This window comes from Pan paniscus, chromosome 9, assembly GCF_029289425.2.
Source record: "Pan paniscus chromosome 9, NHGRI_mPanPan1-v2.0_pri, whole genome shotgun sequence".
NCBI classification, from domain to species: domain Eukaryota; kingdom Metazoa; phylum Chordata; class Mammalia; order Primates; family Hominidae; genus Pan; species Pan paniscus.
The window spans coordinates 49582953-49607380 of record NC_073258.2 but is presented as its reverse complement, the minus strand read 5'-3'; the positions used below and the strand labels follow the sequence as shown (position 1 = coordinate 49607380).

The window sequence follows — 24428 nt, the reverse complement described above, 5'->3', positions numbered from 1 at the left end:
GTCACCTAGGCTGGAGTGCAATGGTGTGATCTCAGCTCACTGTAACCTCCGCCTCCCAGGTTCACGTGATTCTTATGCCTCAGCCCCCCGATTACAGGCACCCACCACCATGCCCGGCTAATTTTTGTATTTTTGGTAGAGACGGGGTTTCAACATGTTGGCCAGGCTGGTTTTGAACTCTTGACCTCAGGTGATCTGCCCTCCTCGGTCTCCCAAAGTGTTGGGATTACAGGCGTGAGCCACTGCACCCAGCCACAAATGAGTGTTTTCTGACATATTTATCAGTTGGTTTGGAGGCCATAGGGTTTTCCTGGGTTGAAGCACTGGACAAACTTCAGCAGAGCTGGATGGGCCTGGGTACTGCGTGGCTCTAAGTGGCTGAGAGGTGTCTGGGATCAGGGAGCCACAGATCTATTTCTCTGACTTCACTGCAATGCCCAGAATCTGACTTTAACCCCTTGTTCCTGTCTCTGGGCCCTGCAAGACTGGCTGGCCTGGCAATGGCCAATGCTTTGACATCCTTCCCTCCACTCTGGCAATCGAGGGCTAGAGACTTGGGCTGGGGATGGATACTTCCAGAGTGTGGTCTCTAGTGAGATATCTGGCCTTATCCTTGTCACAGGGCTTCCTCCCGTGGGGGTCAGCAGGAAGATAGCAGTCTCTTATTGAAAGGCATATGGGGCTCAGGATGGTAATCACATTACGCAGGGTCACAGCTAAAAAGAGGCACAGCAGCTCCCCCAGGGCCACAGGTTCAGCTTCTCCAAAGGAGGCCTGCCCCTCTGAAACCCCTGACCCCAATCCTTTCTCAATCCTTCTTTCCAGGGTAGCCTTAGCTCCCTCATGAGTTCCTGGGGTATTTTCTCCACTGAATCCTAAGCCCTGGCTGGGCGATGCTCCAGTGACCCCACAGGGCCTCTCCCCTCTTCCCTTGCCACCAGCAGCTCCACCATGAACAGCTGAGTCCCACTACTCTCTGTCCAGCCTCTCCACTGTGGCAAGTTCTGTCACCCCCACCCCACTCTCGGCAGGCCTGGGATGTCCCTCCCCTTTTGCCATCTCAGTCGATTGAAACCTAGCCTGTTGACAAGGCCACCTCCTCCCTGCAGCCTTCCTGACCTGTCCATTCTGAAGGCTCTGCATGTCAGTGTGTCTTTGGATCCCTTAGCCTTGTCCCCTGGATACACAGGCCTCTTTCCCTGCCAGGTGTGGGCTGCTAGAAAAAGCAAGCTTTTGCCCATACTCTGAATAAAAGTTTATCCAAATCAATTTCATGTCTCCCGTTCCCCTTCTCTTGTCTCAGGTGCACAAATTGGGGTGAAATCCTTGTGCGTTCTGCACTGTCCTTTTGGTCCCTGCAAAGCTCGTTTAATTTTTGTGTTGATTTACATCTTTCCTTACTTGTTACCCTTCCCCTATCCCATCTCCCTGTCTCCTCCTTCAGTGAAACCTGAATTTTGTGATGATCAGTCCTTTGCTTTTTATTTGTCTTTCTTTCTTTTTTTCTTTTTGAGACAGATTCTAGCTCTGTCACCCAGGCTGCAGAGCAGTGGCGCAATCTCAGCTCACTACAACCCCTGCCTCCCAGGTTCAAGCGATTCTCCTGCCTCAGCCTCCCGAGAAGCTGGGACTATAGGCGCCCACCATGCCCAGCTAATTTTTGTATTTTTAGTAGAAACAGGGTTTCACCATGTTGGCCAGGCTGGTCTTGAACTCCTGACCTCAAGTGATCCGCTGGTCTCGGCCTCCCAAAGTGCTGGGATTACAGGTGTGAGCCACCACACCTGGCCTTTCTTTTTTTAAAATTAGAGATTTTAATTTTAATTTTAAAATTTTTTTTAAATTGTTGCCCAGGCTGGTCTCAAGCTCCCGGGCTCACATGATCCTCTGGCCCCAGTCTCCCAAGAAGCTAGGACTACAGGCACACACCACCACACCTGACTCTTGCTTTTATTTTTTTGATAAAGCTTTTTCTGACATATGTATGTATACCTAGACAATATTCCATTTGAATTGGCTTTTTTTAAAAAAAAAAACTATTTTAAGGTTTTACATTATTTAGTGAATTTAACAATTGTTTTCCTATAGGTTCTGCATAATTATTACCAAGTTTACTTCTAGATATTTTATATTTGTGGGGAGATATATATATATATATATATATTTTTTTTTTTTTTTTTTTTTTTTTTTTTGAGACAGAGTCTCACTCCGTTGCCCATGCTGGAGTATAGCACAATCTCCGCTGACCACAACCTCGGCCTTCTGGGCTCAAATGATCCTCCCACTTCAGCCTCCCAAGTAGCTGGGACCACAGGCACAAACCACCATGCTCGGCTAATTTGTTTTTGGTATTTTTTTGTAGAGATGGGGTTTTGCCATGTTGCCCAGGCTGGTCTTGAACTCCTGGCCTCCCAAAGTGCTAGGGATACAGGCTTGGGCTACCATGCCCAGCCTAGAGTCTTTTATGTGGGTAATCATATCATCTCCTAATAACAAAGGTATTAGAAACAGGGAAGGAACATTGTTATTTGTAAAGATATGGCTTGGCTTGGTTTTGAACTTCATGAGAAGGGTAAGGACAGCTGTCCTTTGGCGTCCTGGTGGGGATGGGGGGGAGTTGGTTCCAAGACCCCCTGAGGATACCAAAATCCACAGATGCTCAATCCCTGATATAAAATGGTGTGGTATTAAATATTTGCATATTTAGCCTACCACATCCTCCCATATACTTTAAATCATCTCTAGATTGCCGAAAACAATGTAAATGCTATGTTAATCGCTGTTACATGGTATTGTTTGGGGAACAATGACAAGAAAAAAAGTCTGTACATGTTTAGTACAGACACAACCATCCATTTTTTTCTGCAAATATTTTCCATCCGAGGTTGGTTGAATCCATGGATGTGGAACCCAGGGATACAGAGAGCCGCATGTATCCATCTTCTGGGACTGACTTTTTCCACTCAATACCATTGTGCAAAGATTCCTTCATGATATTGGTGAACCCGTGGGTCACCTGCTTGCATTGCTGAATGATCTCCACCCTGTGAATGTGTCTACTGTAATTTATTTATCCATTCTCTTATCAGTGGGCCCTGGGGTTATTTCAGGATTTTTTTTGCTATTAGGGACAACGTGAATATTTTTGTCCCTGTCTCTTGGCGCACTTGTCAGAGAACTTATCTTGATTTGCTGCCTGGGGGGATGTGTGGGTGACAGCCTCTGTACCTCCACTTCGTGAGATAAGGCCAGATTGCTCTCCCTAGGGGGCTATTTGGAGCCGCATCCTGACTAGCCACATGCAGGAGGGCCTGCTGCTCCCCTCCTTGCCAGCTCTGGCTGAAGGACAGTTCCCTTCTGCCCTTCAGATGGTGTAAATAGCATCTCATTGTGGTCTGAATTTGCATCGCCCTCATCAGCAGTGAGGCTGAGCCTCCCTTAGATGGTATTTGAGCAAATTCGTTTCCTCTGCCCTAACATGCCTGCGCTGCGTGTGTGTTATCTATTTTTTTATATTGGATTGCTTGATTTTCTTTTCCTTGATTTGCAAGAGTTCCTTATGTATTTTTGAGGCTATGCCCCGCTGCACTCCGCAGGCATCTCCAGTTGTGGCTTCCTTTTCACTTTCTCTGAGGTGTCTCCGCTTCTCTCTTCCCCCCCACACCTGTCCCAGGGAGGCCACTTGGCATTGTTAGTGTGGGGGGAGGTCGTGTGCCTCTCAGAGCCCTGTTTAAACTGACCCCACTGTTCCTCTTGTCCCTGGGGCCTTAAGGAACCCCTTTCCTCTTCCTTCTCAGACCCCCTCCCATTTTTGGCGAAGACAACTTAGTTTGGGGAGCTCCTATTGGGTTGTGGGCGAGTATCCCAGGACAACTCGGGCCTCACTGCAATGGTGTCCGCCCCCCCACCTCGGTTATTTATCACTTCCGGCTGCCCACCTGGGGGGCTGGGCCCCCTCTCCGCTCGACTGGGCCGCAGCCGGGCAGCTCGGGCGCTCCCCTGGGGGCGGGCGGCGCGGGGGAGGGGCCCTAGGGGGGCGGGGCCGGGGGCCGGGCCTGCGGCGGGGGCTGGAGTGGGGGGGCGGAAGCTGCCGGAGCAGATAAGGGCCGAGGTCGGCCCTGCGGTGAGACAGTGCGGGACACCGCCTCCGCCCGCGGCCTCCCCAGAGCGCCCCCGCACCCTGGAGACCCCCTCCTGCTACCCAGGCTTGGCATCCCGGGAGGAGACCCCAGGGAGCAGTAGGGGATGAGGCTCCAGCCTGCTCACAGCCTCAGCGACGAGCGGCAGCGGGGCTTCACGCCTCAGTTATCTCAGCTGGAAAATGGGGGTAGGAGCTCGGTTTTCCCCACAGGGCTGTTGGTGATGGACCAAGTGCAGGCTTGTGAAGGTCTCTGTGGGTTGGGCGAGTTTTGAACAGAGGGTCCTCTAAGCATCGCATCGCCTCATTCATCCCCATTGTATAGATGGCAAAGTGGGGAGTTTCACCCAAAGCCCCAGAGCCAGCATGCAAAAAGCAAGTGGGAGGGGGCTGGAACGCTTCCCACCGCCCCACCCTGGGGACAGATCTAGGTTCCCAGGAGCCTGAAGCTTAAAACCATTTGGGGGGGCACTCTTTAAGGAAAAGATTACAAAGTCACAAATACAAAATTGCTGAGAGGCTGGGCGCAGTGGCTCACACCTGTAATCCCAGCACCTTGGGAAGCCAAGGTGGGCGGATCACTTGACGTCAGGAGTTCCAGACCAGCCTGGCCAACATGGTGAAACCCTGTCTCTACTAAAATACACAAATTAGCTGGACGTGATGGTGGGCGCCTGTAATCCCAGCTACTCAGGAGACTGAGGCAGGAGAATCGTTGAACCCGGGAGGCAGAGGTTGCAGTGAGCTGAGATGATCGCACCACTGCACTCCAGTCTGGGTGACAGAGCTAAACTCTGTCTCAAAACAAAAAACAAAAACAAAACAAAACAAAACAGCCGTTTGCGGTGGCTCACACCTGTAATCTCAACACTTTGGGAGGCCAAGGTGGGTGGATCACCTGAGGTCAGGAGTTCGAGACCAGCCTGGCCAACGTGGTGAAATCCTGTCTCTACTAAAAATACAAAAAATTAAATTAAATTAAATTAAAAAATTAGCCAGGCGTGGTGGCGCTCTCCTGTAGTCCCAGCTACTCGGGAGGCTGAGGCAGCAAAATTACTTGAACCCGGGAGGCAGAGGTTGCAGTGAGCCGAGATTGTGTCACTGCATTCCAGCCTGGGCAACAGAGTGAGACTTCATCAAAAAAAAACAAAAAAAACAAAAAAAATAAAAAACAAAAACAAAATTGCTGAGACCCCTTCCAGGGCCTCAGAAGGAGCTGAGCCAGTGAGGAAGCTCAAATGCAGCTTTCTTAGTGTCCCAGCCCCACCCTGCAGGCCCCCTGGAAGGGGTTATACCCCTCTCCCAAGAAAGTCAGACACCAACAAGGTTAGAGGGCATGGTGGCCCAAGGCAATATGTCAGGGAGGTGCCGCTGCAGCTGGTCCCCAACCCCTTGCATGCCCAGGCAGCAGTCCCTCAGCCCAACCAAGAGCAAGGGCAGTCAGGTATTTGTGGACTGCAGCCTCAGCCAGGCAGGGCCAAGCCCTCCAGTCCCATCCAGTCATGGTTCAACTTGCCACCCAGGGCCCCAACCCTGCAAGCTAGGAAGGTATAGAAGAACTCCTAGGAGAAAAGGAAGGAGGGGCTCTCAGGTATATGTAAGTGCATGGGACTTGGAGTTAGACAGGATTGGGGTTCAAGCCCCTGCAAGGCTGTGTGACCTTGGGACATCTCTTTTCCCTGGGTTTCCTCGTATGTAAAATGGGAGTAATAATTGTACCTACTGGACAGAGCCGGTGCCTGAAGGAGGGCTGGGCCCATGGCTGTTAGAAACACATTTCCCTCCTGTGAGATCTCCAGGCCAGGAGAGGCATCTTCTCCCATTTTTATGTTGTCACTTACCCAGGGGGTGGTCTCTCCATTGCAGAGCTGAGATTTAAATGCGGAAATGTCTGGTGCAGATGCACTCAGGTCTCACCACCAGGAATGCTGCCTCTTTGGGCCTGTCTCCCAGGGAGTTAAGTCCCACTGTTATGTGTTCATGCCCAGGGCTGAGAGCCAAGGGGAGCCTGGCTCATCCCCTTTCTGGATTTTATCATCTCTCTGGTCCCATGGGCACCTGAGGCTGGAATTTTTTCAACTCTGATATCCTCCAGCCTGGACCAGGAGAAGCAGGACAACTGAGAATAGGGACAGGGTAGGGGAGCTGGGAAGAGGTGGTGGCCGTGGGCCTGGAGGCAGCAGTGAGACTCTAAAAGGCTTGAAGTCTTTTTCCAAAGAGATGCTGCTTTGCCTCAGGGTTTGCATGGGACTTCCACTGGATGGGCACACAGGAAAACTGAGTTCTCATCTCAGCATTGCCCCTTTCTTTTACTTTTTTTTTTTTTTTTTGAGACGGAGTCTTGCTTTGTCACCTTGTTACCTAGGCTGGAGTGCAATGGCATGATATCGGCTCACTGCAACCTCCGCCTCCTGGGTTCAAGCTATTCTTGTGCCTCAGCCTCCTGAGTAGCTGGGATTACAGCTGCCCGCCACCATGCCCAGCTAATTTTTGTATTTTTAGTAGAGATGGGGTTTCACCATGTTGGCCAGACTGGTCTCGAATTCCTGACCTCAGGTGATCCACTTGCCTTGGCTTCCCAATGTGCTGAGATTACAGGTGTGAGCCATTGTGCCCGGCCAGTGCTGCCCCTTTCTAGCCAGCTGAGCTTGCACCTGTCAGTCCTCCCCGAGCCTCAGTTTCCTTATCTGTGAAATGGGGATGAGAATACCTGCATCGTCAAGGATTACAAGATGCTGTGTATGTAGAGTGCCTGGTGAATACCTCTAGTTATTAAGACAGTCTCAGGGCAGCAGTAGGGATGTCATGTGAGGGGCACAGAGTGTGAGCAGAACTGGGGAGTCCTGCCAAGGTGGGAGTTGGGGCCTCTAAGGTTTCTGTCCCAGAGAGGGAGCACCTTGAGGGTGGGACTGGGAACCTCTGCTTCAGGACTCCTCCAGGTCAGGAAGGGCCAGAGGGAGGCCAGGGAGGGGCCCTGGGGGTTCTCAGAGAAGAGTGGCGAGCTGGAGTGTTCACCCCAACTCAGGCAGGTGAGAGGGGGGCGACAGGTGGGTGGCCGCAGTGTGTTGCCGGCCAAACGATTACCCCAAGGCCCCACTCCACAGCCTCATTTGTCCCTCATTGCAAACTTCTGAGCTAGGCATTTCTCCATTTGTTTATTTACTTATTTTATTTTATTTATTTATTTATTTTGAGACAGTCTCACTCTGTCACCCAGGCTGGAGGGCAATGGCATGGTCTCGGCTCACTGCAACCTCCGCCTCCCGGGTTCAAGCTATTCTCCCGCCTCAGCCTCTCAAGTAGCTGAGACTACAGGCGCGTGCCACCACACCTGGCTAATTTTTGTATTTTTAGTAGAGATGGGGTTCCACTATGTTGGCCAGGCTGGTCTCGAACTCCTGACCTCGGGTGATCCACCTGCCTCGGCCTCCCAAAGTGCTGGGATTACAGGCGTGAGCTACCAAGCCCAGCCTTTTTTTTTTTTTTTTTGAGACAGAATCTCACTCTGTCTCCCAGGCTGGAGTGTGCAGTGGCACAATCTTGGCTCACTGCAACCTCCGCCTCCTGGGTTCAACGATTCTTCTGCCTCAACCTCCCAAGTAGCTGAGTAGCTGGGATTATAGGCACGCGGCACTGCACCTGGCTAATTTTTGTATTTTTAGCAGAGATGGGGGTTTCACAATGTTGGCCAGGCTGGTCTCGAACTCCTGACCTCAGGCGATCCACCTGTCTCAGCCTCCCAATGTGCTGGGATTACAGGTGTGAGCCACTGGGCCCAGCCTGAAATTCCTTATTTTATCTTAAAAAAATCATACAAGTTTGCATCCTTCTCTTTAATGTGTGGGGATTTCCCTCCCCTTTCCTAAAACATCTTCCCCTCTCAGTCTTCTACCTGAGTGGATGTTCCGAGAAGATACACCCGGGTTATGTCCTGAGGCTGTGGACATCTCATGCCCCACGGTGACCTCCAGGCCCTTCAAGCCCCAGGCCCTGGGCCACCTGGTCTGGCTGGGGAGAAGTTCAGGGATGGCTGAGGTTGATGGTTGAGGGCCTGCCAGCTGTCACGGCCTGGGGCTGGCCCCATCTCTGCTCTGAACTCTGCTGCCTCTCCCTCTCGTCTTGGCTCCCAGATGTTTGTCCATCCAGCTCCAAGTGTCCCGCTAGGAGTTCTCAGGACACCTCACCCCTCCCTTTGTCCACTGAGGGACCTTGGTTCAGAGGGGGCACTGCCTGTCTTCTGTCTTCATCCCTGTCTGCTGGGCAGCCTGACCACGCGACCCAGGGCTTTCTGTGCCAATTAAGAGGAAACTGAGGCCAAGTGGAGAGGTGCCAGCCCGGGGAGTGCAGCGAGGAGGGCTGTTGGGTGTCCGGGGCGGGTGTCTCTGGGTAGATGGGGGTACCTAGGCCTGAAGAGAGATCTGGGTACTGGCCAGGGAGGCAGGAGGAAGGAGGGAAGGCCGCGGGGCACCCGGGGGCTGCTGCCTGGCAGGTCCCCGTGCCCAGGCAAGGGAAGTTTGTTATTTCTCTTGCTTCGACTTCCCCCTTTGATTTATTATAGCCATGAAATGCTCTGCTCTCTTCTCTTTTCCTTGCTGTCCCTGGGGCTGGAGGAGCACGGGCCTCCCCGGGAGTGGGCTTCAGCCTCCCTAGACTCCTGTCTCCTTCCAAGGGCTAGGCCTGGGGGACCAGAAGCAAGAGGTGAGTGACGGCCGGCAGGGTGGGAGGAGGAGGGCCCATGCCTCCCCAAGGCAAGGTGGGGCAGGACCCCCAGGGACCAGCACGGTCCCGGTTGGGAGGGGCTGGGGCCCGGCAGAGGGTGTGGCAGGTGTGGACGTGGCAACAGGCGGCTCCCGGGGGTCTCGGGGGATGGCGGGCTCTGGGCCAATGGCCTCAGTGAGGACTGCCAGGGTCTGAAGGTTGGGCACAGAGTTCCCGGACGCCAAACACTAGGTCAGAGAAATGGCTTTTCTGTGACCCCTCACCCCACATTCTGGTTTAAGGGTGGCCAAAGTAGGCCTGGCCCTGGCTGGCCTGGGGATTGAGCTGAGAGCCCAGAAGAAGGCTGAGGCCTGAGGCCTGGGGGACTCTGGGCTCCTCCAGGCCGCGGCTGGACATCCCCCTGAGGCCTGGCCCAGGTTGGCGAGGGCCGGAGGCTGTGTCCGGCTCCTCGTCGGCAGGCCTGGTGGCCGGAGCGTTTCTCTGGGCCGCTGTGCGGTGCCTGTGGTAATGGGCTGTTGGCGTTTTGCAATGGGCCGGGGGTGGGGAGGCGGCGCACACATGCTTCCTGTGGTGACTGGGCGCTTCCTGTTTTCTCAGGCGCCGGCCTTGCTGCTGCCGATGTGGAAACAGGGGCAGCTGCAGCCCGGGCGGCTCCAGGCTGGGCGCCGTGACGCTGCCCAGAGGGGCCTACGTGGGCCCAGCAGCCCCAGGCCCCAGACCCCAGACCCAAGCAGTGGTGGCCCGAGTTTTCCCCCACAGCAGGCCACCATCCCTCCCTTCCCTAACAGCTTCCGCCAAGAGGAAGGGGCCAGGCAGGTGGTCTCGGAGGTCGGAGGTCAGAGGTCCAGGGGTGAGAGCGCTAGGCGGGGAGTCAGGGCACGTGGCTCTGGTCTCAACTCTGCGCTCGCCAGGCGCCACCGCCATCTCTCCCGCTCCAGGCCCGCCTTCCTCTTTCCTGCAGTACCTCGGCATCCAGGGTCTAAAACCCCTCGCCCATTCCCATCCCGGTTCTCACATTCGTTGGGCTTTGCATTCCCAAGAGCCAAAGCTTTGGGGACAGCACTGAGGCTGGGGCCTTGGAGGTGGAACCTGGTGTAGACCTTGGCAGAGAGGGGAACAGGCGAGGCCGGTGGGGGTTCCACACTGGAGCAAGGCTTGGAGGTGGGAGGAGCAGGCCCATGTTTTGCAGACAGGGTGCTGATGGAATCTGGGGCGGCGGAGGCCACGCTGATCTGGGAGGACTAGGCTTTTAGGAGGCTTTATTCCTGCAAACCTTGGGAAAGGGCCTGACACCCCCTCGCACACTTCCTCAGAAAGAAGACGCGGTCATTTGCAGGGTGGGGCAGGACCAGCCCTTCCCAGCTGCCGAGGAGGTGGATGCTGGTGTGGGGTGACGTGGGCACCTCAGGAAAGACCCACGCCTCTCCCACCTGCCAGCCTGCCTGGGGTCAGGCCTTCGGTGTCCGAACTGCCCTTTCCCCGAATCTGTTGTGTTTTGTTTTTAAGCTGATATTGCAAGAAGGGGAGGGGAGATGACTTTGCTTCTGGTCAAGTTTGCTGACAGCATCTGACCTCGGAGGAAGAGGCTCTTTGCGAGAAGGCCGAGCCCTGTGCCCCCTGGTAGTGGCCAGTCCACCGGCTAGGCTCAACCATCCCTTTGGTCCAGGAGGTTCAAGACGCCGGCTCCACAAGAAGCTCCCCTAAAACCCAAGTCCCGCCCATCACATCACAGTCCCAGCCAAAGAGGCCTTGGAGAACCCAAGACCCCTTGACTCAGCCTGAGGGGCCGTCAGGGCAGCCTGGCCCTCACTGTCCTGTTCCCTGCCTTGGTGTTTCAGGCCAGCCTGAGTGCTGAGTTGGCGGCTCAGCAGCTGCTCTGGCCACGGAGGCCCAGTTATAAATAAGCCCAGGGTGGCCGAGTCATCATGTTCTGAAGCTCCCCCAGCCCAGCTGCATTACCTCAGTGACCACAGGTTGCAACTGCCCAGAACTGGGCCCCCAGAACCCACCGACCCAGGCAAAGGCTGGCTGGGTTGCAGGCATCCTGGGGTCCCCCAATCCAGGGCTTGAGCATCTGTAGCTCCTTAGACCTGGGCTTCCCTGGACACAGGCCACAGAAGGGACAGGCCCATCCTGCCCTACGGAGCCGACAGCTATTTACAAATCGAAACCAGGAGAAGCGAAGTGGCTGCGGCCAAAGTGGCTCCAGGCCCCCAGCCCCCACCCCCACTCCATCCCCAGCAGCCCATCCCCCTCTCCCCTTGGCTTCCTCTTTCCTTCCCCGCACAGCTCCCCCACCTCCCACTGCCTGGCCAGCCCACTCTGGATTGACCTGCAAGCACCCCGTGGTGTCCCCCAACCCCACCTCTGCCTGGGGCTCCCCCTCTCCTCTTCACCCCAGGACCCCATCAGTCTGAGCTCCCGGGAGCAGGCCCCCTCCCACCAGGCCCGGCCCACCCTGCACTACACAAGGCCCATTCCCACAGTTCTCAGTTCCCCTTCATGCTTGGAAACACTCCAACCCTGATGGTCGCCTCCATGCCACCGGTCCCCGCCTGAGGGCAGCTTCTCAGGATGCCCTTGACCTTCAAGCAGACACGAGAGGGCCGAGAAATCTGGGGTGCTGTGGTGGAGCTGGAGCAGCTGAGGCCGTCAGGGGGCTCGTTTCTGGACAGGAAGCCCCGGCCATCATTCTCAGCCATCCAAGTTGGGTTTTGACCCCCTTGTCAGGCTGGCGCAGGTCATAGGCCTTCACCAGGCACAGACTTGAGCTGGGACAGATGGACGCTGGGCCCGAGCCTAACACTGCTTAGGAGCTGGCTGGTGGGATGGTACTGCCACAGCCCCCAGGGAGAGACCAGACTACACAATAGTCACTGCAGCTAACAGGCAGTCTCCCTCACGTCGGTACAAAGGTTTACAGTTACATCCATTAGTTTATTCTGTCCTCAGAACAAGCCTATTCCATTTTCTCCATCATAAAGTAGAAACTGAGGGCAGGACACAGTAGCTCATGCTTGTAATCCCAGCATTTTGAGAGGTCAAGGCAGGAAGATCACTTGAGCCCAGGAGTTGGAGGTCAGCCTGGGCCACAGAGCGAGACCCCGACTCTACCAAAAAAAAAAAAAAAAAAGTCCAGCATGGTGGCACATGCCTATAGTGCCGGCTACTGGGGAAGCTGAGGTGGGAGGATTGCTTGAGCCTGGGAGTTCGAGGCTGCAGTGAGCTATGATCATACCACTGCACTCCAGCCTGGGCAACAGAGTGAGACCCTGTCCAAGGTCAGGCAGCTACAAAGTGTCTGGAGATTCTAGATTTCACTGGGGAAATCTAGAACCCAGTGTCCTTCTCTCTTCCTCTGACTGCTCCTTGCTTCATCTTGTACCTTCATCTCCCTCCTGGGAGGGCGGACGTTTTCTAGCGCTGTGACCAGGGCAGGAGCAGGGCTGGCCTGAAGCTCAAGGGGGAAGCAGGGCGTGGACCATAGCACCACCTGTTACCTTCCCTGGCTGGCCATCAGCGCCCAGTGGCCCCTGCGGTCTCCCCCTGCCCTGCCCCAGGGGAGGGATCTTCCTGCCATGTTCCTTCCCTCCTGACCAGTCCCAACTGAGGAGGAGCCCGGCCTGAGCCCCGCTCTGCCGCACCAGCTGGCTGACTGAGCACCCCCGACCTCTCTGGGCCCCACATTCCTCTTCTGCGAAATTGTCATTCCACAAATACAGAGCGCCTACTTGGTGCTGGCCCTGTGCTGGGCACAAGCTGTTTATACAGCTGGGACACAGCCCCTGCCCTTGTGGAACCCATAGTCCTATGGGGCAGGCAGATAACTTACAAAATCCTATGAGCTCCAAGAGGGAAACCAAGGCAGTGGGACTCAGAGGAGCTATGAGTGTTGCCTGGGGTGGGGAGAGGTGTTACTTGGATGGGCCTTGAAGGACAGAAACGAGTTTGCCAGCAAAAGCAGAGTGGATAGGCTCCATGCTGAGTCACAGCCCTGTGCCTTGGCTCTAGCATTTCCTCTGGTCTGGAGTGCCTTTCTTTGGTCTGGGCCTGGTGAACTCCTACTCATCCATCAGGGCCCATGGACACACCATAGCACAATCAGGCCTGGCCTGGCCTGGTGGCTCCTCATCTCCTTCTTCCCGCCCAAGGCCTGAGCAGACCTGGACACCAGGCCTCCTTTGTCACAATACCCTCACCAGCCCCACCCAGGCTGGTGTCTGCTCCCTAGCTCCAGCCCCCGCCGTCCCCTGCTCCGAAAAGCACCGTTTCCCTTTTCTGGGTGACCACACGCCATGCACAGGGAATTTCCATCATAGCTTGCGGAGCCTCTGATTCACTCGGGCCCCTCACGCAGTTAACTCCTTCCAGGCCCAGGCCTCCTGCTCCTTCACCCTGGGCTGCCCCCCAACCCCTAGCCGGGACCCCTGGGCATCCCTGCACTGTTCTTGGGCCCCAGAGCCTCAAAGCTGAATTCAGCTCCTCATTCACTGGCCCCTCAGGGCCCACTCTCCCTTGTTTGTCCCAAGGGCTCAAGGCACACACTCAGGCAGCCTTGGGCTAAGAGCACAGGCTTGAGAGGAATTCAAGCCTGGGTGCAAATCCTGATTTTGGCCCTTCTTCCTGGAGCAGGTGTAAGCGTCCACTCTGAGCCCCATTTCTCATCTGTAAAATGGATAACCCTATTGTAAAGATCTCATGTGCTGGGCCCATGGTGGGAGCTGTCATTATTAGTTTCCTTGTCTTTTCAAAGGGCCCTGCTCATCTTATCACAGGGTCCCTATTCCAGAGCTAGGCCCTTTTTCCCAGGCTGGCTTTTCCTCCCAAGAGCTGGTTTCTCAGACAGGGAGAGTGAGCGCAAAATGCAGCCCGGGGGCCCCAGGCAGGTGGGGAATCATCCAGGGGCAGAGGCTAAGATGCCGCTGCCTCAGGGCCTCCTCTGCCAGCTTCCAGAGCTTCTCTCTGCATTTCTGTTTCTCCGAGTCTGCGGTGGAGAGGCCCAGGGTGGGAGCTTGGAGGGCTGAGGACAGGGCTGAACTTGCTCCCTATGGTGGGATGCAGGGCCTGTCACACACAGATAGCCACATGCTACCTCACCTAGTTCATGCAACCCCGTGAGGTATATTCTATTAATGTTCCCATTTTGCAGATGAGGACACTGAGGCTCTGAGAAGTGAGTGACTCTCCCGTCAGCCACATAGTGGATGAGGAGCGAGGATAGGATTCTAATCAGGGTCTCCGAAGCCATACTCCTAACCTCTGCATTTGTGGAGGTCAATGGAGGAAATGTGCATTTATTGAACTGCTACTGTATACCAAGCAAAGGCTTTCACAGACCATCTCTTTCAGTCCTCAGGACAATGCTGGGAAGTGGGTACTGTTGACCGCTCTGTAAAATTGGAGCATCTGAGCTCTGCAGAGGGGAAGGAACTCACCCAAAGGCCACACAGCCAATCCGTAGGGAAAGACTCAGGGGAACCTAGAGACCAGGGCATGGTGGAGGGGGCTCCACAGGGGAAGGGTCTGGGGTGGGGAGGCAGCTCCTGTCCTCAGTGAGCGAGCAGGGGGGTGTGGTGCTGCCCGTGGTGAGCAGAAGGAAGTCGCTGTGGGTGGCGGTGGGTTTGAGGTGCCGAAGCCTGAGTGATGTGGCCGGGAGGTGAGCGCCCCATCTGTAGAGCTGGTCAGCAGGGACAAGGGTGTGGGAAGCTGGCCAGGATTTGGGATTCAGAGGAGGTCTAGCTGCCCCTGGCCACTGGGGCTGGGGCAGAGTGGGACGAGAGACTGAGGCAGAGCTGGGGAGCGGTGGGGGGAAACTAGAGGGAAGGCGGTCTTGGGTGGCAGCCTGGAGGAGGCAAGCCCTTGAAAGAGAGAGATCTGAGGGTGTGGAAGTGGGTGGGCTTGTGTGCAAAAGCTGGGGAGACTGAGAAAGGTTCCAGGAATGCTGAGCGGTGTCCTCTGGCTGGAGGTGGAGGTGGGGCTGGCCACTTGGGCTGGGGACGGGCAGAAAGGCTGGCCGCACTCCGGGCGTTGGAGGTTCCCGCACAGGCCTCGGAGGTTTGGGCTTCAGCTTGAGGACAGGCGAGAGCTCAGGAAGACTTTTAGGTGGGGAAATATCCATGAGAGAACCTCGAGATAGGGACAGCCACGGAGGCACAGGCCTGAGGGGCCCTGAGAACCACAATCACCTCCTGCCCTGCTCCCGGCTGTGTGCCCTTGGCCGTGCCCCTTACCTCCGGGAACTGCACTTCCGTCATCTGCAAAATGGCACTGACAAGGCCTGCCTCGTACGGTTACATGAGGGAGGGGTGAGTTAGTGCCCAGCAGGGGCACCCTCCAGTGCTTGCCTGTCACCACCCACAAGCACTGGAGCACTGCCATGGTGCAGAGCTGGGGTCTAGGTCTCAGGTGGATCTGGGCGAAAGCCTCACCTACACCCTGGATTGACCAAGCCACGCTGTGCCAAGTCACGGCCACTTGTGAGCCTCAGTCTCCTCATGTGTACCACGGCACCAGCTTCAGGTTTGAATAAGAGAGGACACACCCTGCAACACACTCCATGTTTCCTGGAGTCAAAGCCAAATTCCATACCATGGCCTGACCTGACTGGCCCTGTCTGAGCTTCTGCCACTGGCTGTGCCCCCATAGGCCTCCTTGCCATCTCTGGCTCACGCTCCTGCCTGGGGCATTGGCACTGACTAGTCCCTCTGCCCGGAATTCTTCTCCCAGACATCTGCTTGGCTCGCTCCCTCACTTGCTTCCAGGGTTTGCTGGATGCACCTCTCTTGGTGAAGCCTGCCCTGCCTGCTCTCATGAATGCTGCAAACTGTCCCCACCCACTCCATCCCCTACCGCAAGCCCCTTATCCAGCTGCATGCCCTTGTTCCTATGGCGAGTGTCACCTTCCAACATGCAATGGAACACTCGCTATCATGAGTTCATCGTGGGTCTTGCCCTGCTGAAGAGCAGGCCCATGAGGGCGGGGATGAAGGGCCCTGCCTGTTTGGGCTGCCTGGCATGCAGAGGCCCCGAGTCAATCATTGTTGAAGGCCTTAATGCACCGAAGAGCCAGCCCAGTGCTGTCAACAAAACTTGGGGAGCTCGGAGGGGCCCAGGTGACCCTGGCTGGGGCCCAGGGAGCCTCTCCCAGTGTCTCAACCATGAGAGGAAGTTGCAAGACTGCCATTTCTGTCCACAGGCTCAGCTCTTTTTGGTCAACTTTCCCAGCTCTTGGTCTGAGGCCTGTGTGTTCTCACATGCCCTGTCACACCCTATGGGGACAGGTTGCTAGGAAAGTGGGTGGGGGGACATTTCCTCATTTTCTAGCTCGTTTGGGCCAAGGCTGAGAGATCTATGAGGTCAGGGGTCGTGCTCCCCTCTGTGGACTCAGCTTTGAGGACACCCCCTCAAGTTTCCTGTTGCCCGCCTGCTTTGTGATTGCATTAGCACCCGGCCTGCCCCTATCATCAACCCAGCCAGCAGGGGCAAAGGGCCACACTACCCTAGGCCTGCCCAGCCTCCCTGTCACTCTGCAAGGCCCAGCCCCTGCAGGGTCTCCCACTTGTCTAGTAGGCTGGGAAGCTGCACTGTCTAGCAGGACTGGTAGGATAGTGAATAGGTATAACTTTTATTTTTATTATTATTTATTTATTTATTTTTGAGACGGAGTTTCACTCTTGTCACCGAGGTTGGAGTGTAGTGGTGCCATCTTGGCTCACTGCAACCTCTGCCTCCCAGGTTCAAGTGATTCTCCTGCCTCAGCCTCCTGAGTAGCTGGGACTACAGGTGTGCACCACCACACCCAGCTAAATTTTGTATTTTTAGTGGAGACGGGGTTTCACCATGTTGGCCAGGCTGGTCTCAAACTCCTGACCTCAGGAGATCCACTCGCCTCTGGGAGTGCTGGGATTACAGGCGTGAGCTATCATGCCTGGCTGATACAACTTTTGTTAAGGGCAATGTGATAATATCTGTTTCCAGTCTTTTTTTTTTTAAAGACAGGGTCTTGTTCTGTCACCCAGGCTGCAGTGCAGTGGCGTGATCATGGTTCACTGCACCCTCATCCTCCAGGGCTCAACCAATCCTCCCATTTCAGCCTCCTGAGTAGCTGGCACCACAGGCACACACCACCACCACCACCACCACACCAAGCTAATTTTGAAAATTTTTTTAGAGATGGGGTCTCCCTATGTTGCCCAGGCTGGTCTCAAACTCCTGGGTTCAAGTGATTCTCCCACTTTGGCCTCTCAAAGTGTTGGGATTACAGGCGTGAGCCACTGCACCTGCCTTGTCTGTCTATCCATCATCTGTCTCAAAATTAACAATGCACAGAGGGCATAGTGGCTCACACGTGTAATCTCAGCACTTTGGGAGGCCAAGGCAGGAGGATGGCTGGAGGGCAGGAGTTCGAGACCACCCTGGGCAGCAGAGGGAGACTCTATCTCTAAAAAATAAATACAGGCCAGGCGTGGTGGCTCATGCCTGTAATCCCAGCACTTTGGGAGGCCAAGGTGGGTGGATCGCTTGAGCCCAGGGGTTTGAGACCCAGCCTCGGCAACATGGCAAAACTCCTGTCTCTACTAAAAATACAAAAAACATTAGCTGGGCATGGTGGCGTGCACCCGTAATCCCAGCTACTCAGGAGGCTAAGGCAGGAGAATTGCTTGAACCCAGAAGGTGGAGGCTGCAGTAAGCCAAGATTGCTCCACTGCACTCCAGCCTGGGTGACAGGGCAAGACTCCATCTCAATAAAATAAAATACATAAATACATACATAAAAATTAAAAAATGAAAAATGCACTGTCCTTTGACCTGGTAATTCAACTTTTGGGAATCTCTCCTAGACATCCTCCCTCCTGCATATATGTAATTTAGCATATGTTATTGATTGCTGTATTATTTGTAATAGCAAAAGACTCGAAACAAATGTCCATCAATAAGTGGTTAAAGCTACTTGGGGGGCTGAGGTGGGAGGATCGCCCGAGCCCAGGAGGTCGAGGCTGCAGTGAGCCATGATAGAACCACTACACTCCAGCTGTGTGTGCAGAATGAGACCCTGTCTCAAAAATACATATATACTGATGAGAGACTGGTTAAATAACAATGGAATGCTGGGTGCGGTGGCTCACGCCTGTATTCCCAGCACTTTGGGAGGCCAAGGCAGGGGGATCACTGGAGATCAGGAGTTTGAGACCAGCCTGGCCAACATGGTGAAACCCTGTCTCTACCAAAAATACAAAAATTAGCTGGGAGTGGTTGCCCATGTCTGTAATCCCAGCTACTGGAGAGGCTGAGGCAGGATAATTGCTTGAACCCAGGAGGCGGAGGTTGCAGTGAGCCGAGATCATGCCACTGCACTCCAGCCTGGGTGACAAAGCGAGACTCCATCTCAAAAAGATAAGTAAATAAATAACACTGGAATACTATCCAGCAATGAAAATGGACCATAGCGAGACGGAATAACATGATGGGGAAAAGAAGAAAGACCCAAAAGGATATTTACACTATGATTTTTTTAATATAAAGATTAAAACCTGTTAAAATAAAAACTGAACTATAAGGGAAAGCAAGAGAAAAAGCAAGAGGCCTGTGCGTTGGCTCATGCCTGTAATTCCAGAACTTTGGGAGGCTGAGGCGGGCAAATAATGAGGTCAGGAGTTTGAGACCAGCCTGGCCAACATGGTGAAACCCTGTCTCTACTAAAGATACAAACAATTAGCCGGGTGTGGTGGCACACGGCTGTAATCCCAGCTACACGGGAGGGTGAGGCAGGAGAATCACTTCAATCTGGGAGGCAGAGGTTGCAGTGAGCCAAGATCATGTCATCGCACTCCAGCCTGGGCGACAGGGTGAGACTCCGTCGGAAAAAAAATAAATAAATAAAAAAGAAAAGAAAAGCAAGTAGAAAATTACTGAAAAAGTTAGGACAGTGTTACTTCTAGAGGGAAGTAGGGGACATTTGGGGATTCTTCTGGGGTTCTGGCAATTTTTTTTTGTTGTTTTGTTTTGTTTTGTTTTTGAGATGGAGTCTTGCCCTGTCACCCAGGCTGGAGTGCAGTGGCGCGATCTCGGCTCACTGCAACCTCTTCCTCCCAGGTTCACGTCATTCTCCTGCCTCAGCCTCCCAAGTAGCTGGGACTACAGGCACCCGCCACCACGCCCGGCTAATTTTTTTTGGTATTTTTAGTACAGATGGGGTTTCACCGTGTTAGCCAGGATGGTCTCGATTGCCTGACCTCGTGATCTGCCCACCTTAGCCTCCCAAAGTGCTGGGATTACAGGCGTGAGCCCCCGCGCCCGGCCTTTCTGGCAACTTTTTTATTTCTTTACCTGGATGGTGGTTACATAGATGTCAGCTTTATAATTATCTTTTTTTTTTTTTTTTTGAGACGGAGTCTTGCTCTGTCGCCCAGGCTGGAGTGCAGTGACGTGATCTCGGCTCACTGCAAGCTCTGCCTCCCGGGTTCACACCATTCTCCTGCCTCAGCCTCCCGAGTAGTTGGGACTACAGACCGTGCCACCATGCCTGGCTAATTTTTTTTTTTGTATTTTTAGTAGAGACGGGGTTTCATCGTGTTAGCCAGGATGGTCTCAATCTCCTGACTTGGTGATCCGCCTGCCTCGGCCTCCCAAAGTGCTGGCATTACAGGCGTGAGCCACTGCACCCGGCTGCTTTATAATTATTCTTTAAACTGCACATAAATATTGTATTTACTCTTCTAAATGAACGATGTCTCTCATGACTTAAAAATATCCTAGTAAATCCAAATAGTGGAATACTATACGGCCATTAAAAAGACACTACAGTCAACACTAATTTATAGTGTATTTAAAAATAACTAAAAGAATATAATTGGAATGTTGGTAACACAAGGAAATGAAAAATGCTTGAGGTGGTGGATACCCCATTTACTGATGTGATTATTACACAATTTATGCCTGTATCAAAATATCTCATGTACCCCATAAATAAACACACCTACTATGTACCCACAAAAACTAAAAATGGAAAAAACTCAGAAGCACAAGACAGTTCTACATGGGTGTGACATGTATATTGGGGAAAAAAAACAAGGGAACTACAATATGTTTAATGTGCCCCCCTCTGTGTAAACATTTTTTTCTTTCCTTTTTTTTTTTTTTTTTTGAGACGGAGTCTCGCTCTAACGCCCAGGCTGGAGTGCAGTGGCACGATCTCGGCTCACTGCAAGCTCCGCCTCCCGGGTTCACACCATTCTCCTGCCTTAGCCTCCCGAGTAGCTGGGACTACAGGCGCCCGCCACCACGCCTGGCTAATTTTTTGTATTTTTTTTAGTAGAGATGGGGTTTCACCGTGTTAGCCAGGATGGTCTCAATCTCCTGAACTCGTAATCCACCCCCCTTGGCCTCCCAAAGTGCTGGGATTACAGGCGTGAGCCACCACGCCCGGCCCCCTCTGTGTAAAATTTTTAAAAATATATCTGCTACACGCTGTGTAGATGATTTCTAGACCAAAACACAAGATCAGGCAACAAGTGGGCTAGTCTGTGGAAGGGGAACTGGGCAGTTGTTTACCTTTTTTGTACCTTTTGAATTTTGTACCATGTGCACATGTTATCTATTCAAAAAATAAAATAATTAAAAATGATGTTTTTGTTTTTGTTTTTCAGTCCCTAGAGCGTCCAAGATTTTTGGTTTCAAACCAATTTCCTGCTGACCAGAATGAAATGGAGCCACATTCCAGCACGATGCACCTGCTGACCTCCTGCAAGTCAGGGACCTTCTCTGCCCCTCTTTTGCTCCGCTGCAGGAGGGAGAAGCTGGGAATGTGTTCCTCTGGGGTCCCATCACCTCCAGCCAGCCACTGTCCCTGTCTCCCCAAAAACCTCCTCGTTGTCCCTCCTCTGTCCTCCTCCTCCTCCATCTGCCTTCGCCCTGCTCTCCTCTTTTTCGCCTGAGGTTCGTGCTGCCTCCTCACCTCTTGTCCTGTTTCTCCCTTCTCTCTGCTCCCTCCTTTGATCTTGCTATTTTGCTTCTCTTTCCCTTCCTCTCTTCTCCTCCCTCCCCTTCCTCCCTGCTCCCTGCCTCAGCTTCTCAGTCTCTCTCCGTTCTTCCTCTAGCTTCCTTCCCTCCCCAGAAGACCCAGCCCTTCCTAGAGCCCCAGAAGCCAGGGTTCATGCCCCAGCTCTCTACCCGCACATGCTGTGCAACCCTGGGCCAGTCACTGGTCTCTTGGGCCTCAGTTCAACAGATGGCTGTCTTGGTGATGTGAGATCATAGGGTGGAAGCACCCAGAATGGTGCCAGGCACTCAAAAATTTTTTTCTTTTCCTTTTTAAGGAACTACTAACCGTGAGGTTATGGATTACCAAACCGTTCCTGTTCTTGGAATCTGGGTCCTACTATTCCCAAGAATTTGAATTACCACGGGTCCCTGGGGATGTAAGGGGATGAGGCTTCTGATGTACTTTGGGAGGGGGAGGAGTGGAAAGAGGAGTTGGGAGGACACTCTAGCATTGCCCAGAGGGCAGAGGACATTCTGCCTATTTCCAGAGGTTATTGACCCTGGATCTCTTTTATGGAGTTCCTCACCCAGGCCCCTTGAGCTTGGCCATACTTGAGGCAATGGGATATCTTCCTTCTCCTGGAGCCCCTTGAATCTTAGGCCTCAGGAACACACAGTCTACCTGGTTTCTTGGCTGCACCCACGGAGGACAGCCCCCATACTCCTTGCTTACAACCAGCAAAGACTCCACAGCCATCCCTGCACACGACTCAGGCTCCTTGGCTTGGCACTCAAGGCTCTTTGCCTTCCTGTCCTGCTTTGCTTCCAGCTGCAAAGATGGTGGCTTCCTGTTTTCCTCTTCGTTTCCTTTGCTTAAGTTGATTCTCAGCCAGACATGCTTTCCCCCTGCACGCTTCCCTAAGCCATCCTATCTGGGACCCTGACCCAATCAATGGTTCCCTAATGCACCTTTGAGACCAAGTGTACCTGGCACCTCCTCTCTTGCCCCACTATCTGCTCACATGACCCTCTGCAGGCCTGTAAGCTGCTGGAGGCTCCAAGTATGCCTCATTCATGTCTATCCCCCTTACTAGGCCCAGACCATGGAAGACACTCAATAAAAAGTAAGTGATTAAATGACAACCTCTACGGAAAAGAGTATGGAGATTTCTCAAAGAACTAAAAACAGAACTACCTTTTGGCCAGATGCAGTGGCTCACACCTATAATCCCAACATTTGGGAAGGCTGAGGCAGGTGGATTGCTTGAGCCCAGGAGTTCAAGATCAGCCTGGGCAACATGGTGAAACCCTATCTCTACAAAAAATACAGAAAATTAGATGAGACTACAGATGGCACACATCCATAGTACCAGCTACTCCAGAGGCTGAGGCGGGAGGATCGCTTGAGCCCAGGAGGTCCAGGCTACAGTGGGCCAAGATCACGCCATTGCACTCCAGCCTCAGTGATAAAGTGACATTCTGTCTCAAAAGAAAAAGAACTGGCCAAGCGTGGTGGCTCACGTCTGTAATCCCAGCACTTTGGGAGGCCGAGGCAGGTGGATCACATGAGATCAGGAGTTCGAGACTAGCCTGGCCAACAATGATGAAACCCCATCTCTACTAAAAATACAATAATTAGCTGGGTGTGGTGGCGGGTGCCTGTAATCCCAGCTACTCAGGAGGCTGAGGCAGGAGAATCATTTGAACCCGGGAGGCAAAGTGAGCCAAGATTGTGCCACTGCACTCCAGCCTGGGCGACAAGAGCGAAACTCAGTCTCAAAAGAAAAAGAAAAAGAAAGAAAAGAAGAAAGGAAAAGAACTATCATTTGATCCAGCAATCTCACTGAGTATCTAACCAAAGGAAAAGAAATCACTATACCAAAAAGATACTGCATTTGTATGTTTATCACAGCACTATTCATAATAGCAAAGATACAGAATCAACCTAAGTGTCCATCAACGGATGAGTGAATAAAATGTTATATTGTATATATATACATATATATATATATATATATATATAATGAAATACTATTCAGCCATAAAAAAGAATGAAATTATGTCTTTGCAGCAACATGGATGGAATTGGAGGCCATTATCATAAGCAAAACAACGCAGAAACAGAAAGTCAAATACTGCCTGTTCTCATGTATAAGTAGGAGCTAAATAATGTGTACACATGGACATAGAATGTGGAATGACAGACACTGGAGACTTGCAAGGGTGGGAGAGTGGGGAGGCATGGTGAGGGATGAGAAATTACTTAAAGGGCACAATGTACACTATTCTGGTGATGGATAAACTGAAAGCCTAGACTTCTCCATTATGCAATATATCCATGGAACAAAACTGCATTTGTACCCCTTACATTTATACAAAAAAGTGATTAAATGAATGAATGAATAAATAAGCATATAAACAAACCAAAGCAAGACAATAACACACACGAGTGAATGAATGAACACATCAAGCAGGACCTAGATCTTGTGGAGTGGATAACCTTACACCCCACTGCACCCAGTCAGCTGGGGCTTGGCCTTCTTGATGGGGAAGTGGGAACAAGGATGGAACTGATGCCAAGCCAACCTGTCCCTCCCCTCCTTTTTGGGAGAGGCCTTGGTCAGGTTCCTAGGGAACCCTGAGGACCTGTGGCCTGGAGCCTTTGGAGAGTCTCAAGTGCAGATACAAAGTCAGTGAAGGTGGAAGTCAAGTAGATCTAATGGTGAGCCCAGAGCTGTGAAATTCTGGTGTTTGCTGCTAATGAAAAAACACTTGTGGCCTAGGAATCCACTGGCAAGAAGGCAGGCCTGTCTTAGTGGAGTGGGAATTTAAAGCAAGGGGTTAGATTATACAGGGGAGGACACTGAATGTTCAAAATTCCTTCCCAGCAGAGGGGACTCACCAGAGATCACTGGGCCAGAAAAACAACAACAACAACAACAAAACAAAAATGCCTCTACTCATCCCTCCACCCCCCAGAAAAGATCAGGAACTCTCTGAAGGCAGGGGTCTTGTATAATACTTTTTTGTTTTCCCAGCGCTCAGCTTAGAGCCTGGAACTCAACATTGGGAAGATGCATGGATGGACAGATAAGTGGATAGACAGATAGATGAATGAGTGGATGGATGGATAGATGGATGGGTAGATGAGTGGATTGGTGGATGGGTGGATTAGTGAATCGGTAGATGTGTGGATGAGTGGATGGATGGATGGATGAATGGATGGATGGATAGATAAGTGGATGAGTGGATTGGTGGATGGCTGGATGAATGAGTGGATGGATGGATAGGTGGATGAGTGGATGGATGAATGGGTAGATAGCTGGATTGGTGGACAGGTGGATGAGTAAATGGGTAGATGGGTAGATGGGTGGATAGGTGGATGAATGGATGGATGGATGAATGGATGGCTGGATGGATGAGTGATACCAAAAAGATACTGCATTTGTATGTTTATCACAGCACTATTCATAATAGCAAAGATACAGAATCAACATAAGTGTCCATCAACGGATGAGTGAATAAATAACATGTTATATTGTATTTATATATATATATATATATATATAATGAAATACTATTCAGCCATAAA

At 52.6% G+C, this 24428-nt stretch overlaps 1 long non-coding RNA gene across 1 annotated transcript; it reads left to right on the top strand.

The window, feature by feature from the left end:
* Positions 1-4068: 4068 nt before the first annotated feature.
* On the top strand, positions 4069-21979 carry LOC134731231 (uncharacterized). The gene is made up of 2 exons (XR_010113422.1): positions 4069-8836; positions 20503-21979. It is a non-coding gene; the product is annotated as an uncharacterized LOC134731231 (long non-coding RNA).
* Positions 21980-24428: the final 2449 nt, after the last annotated feature.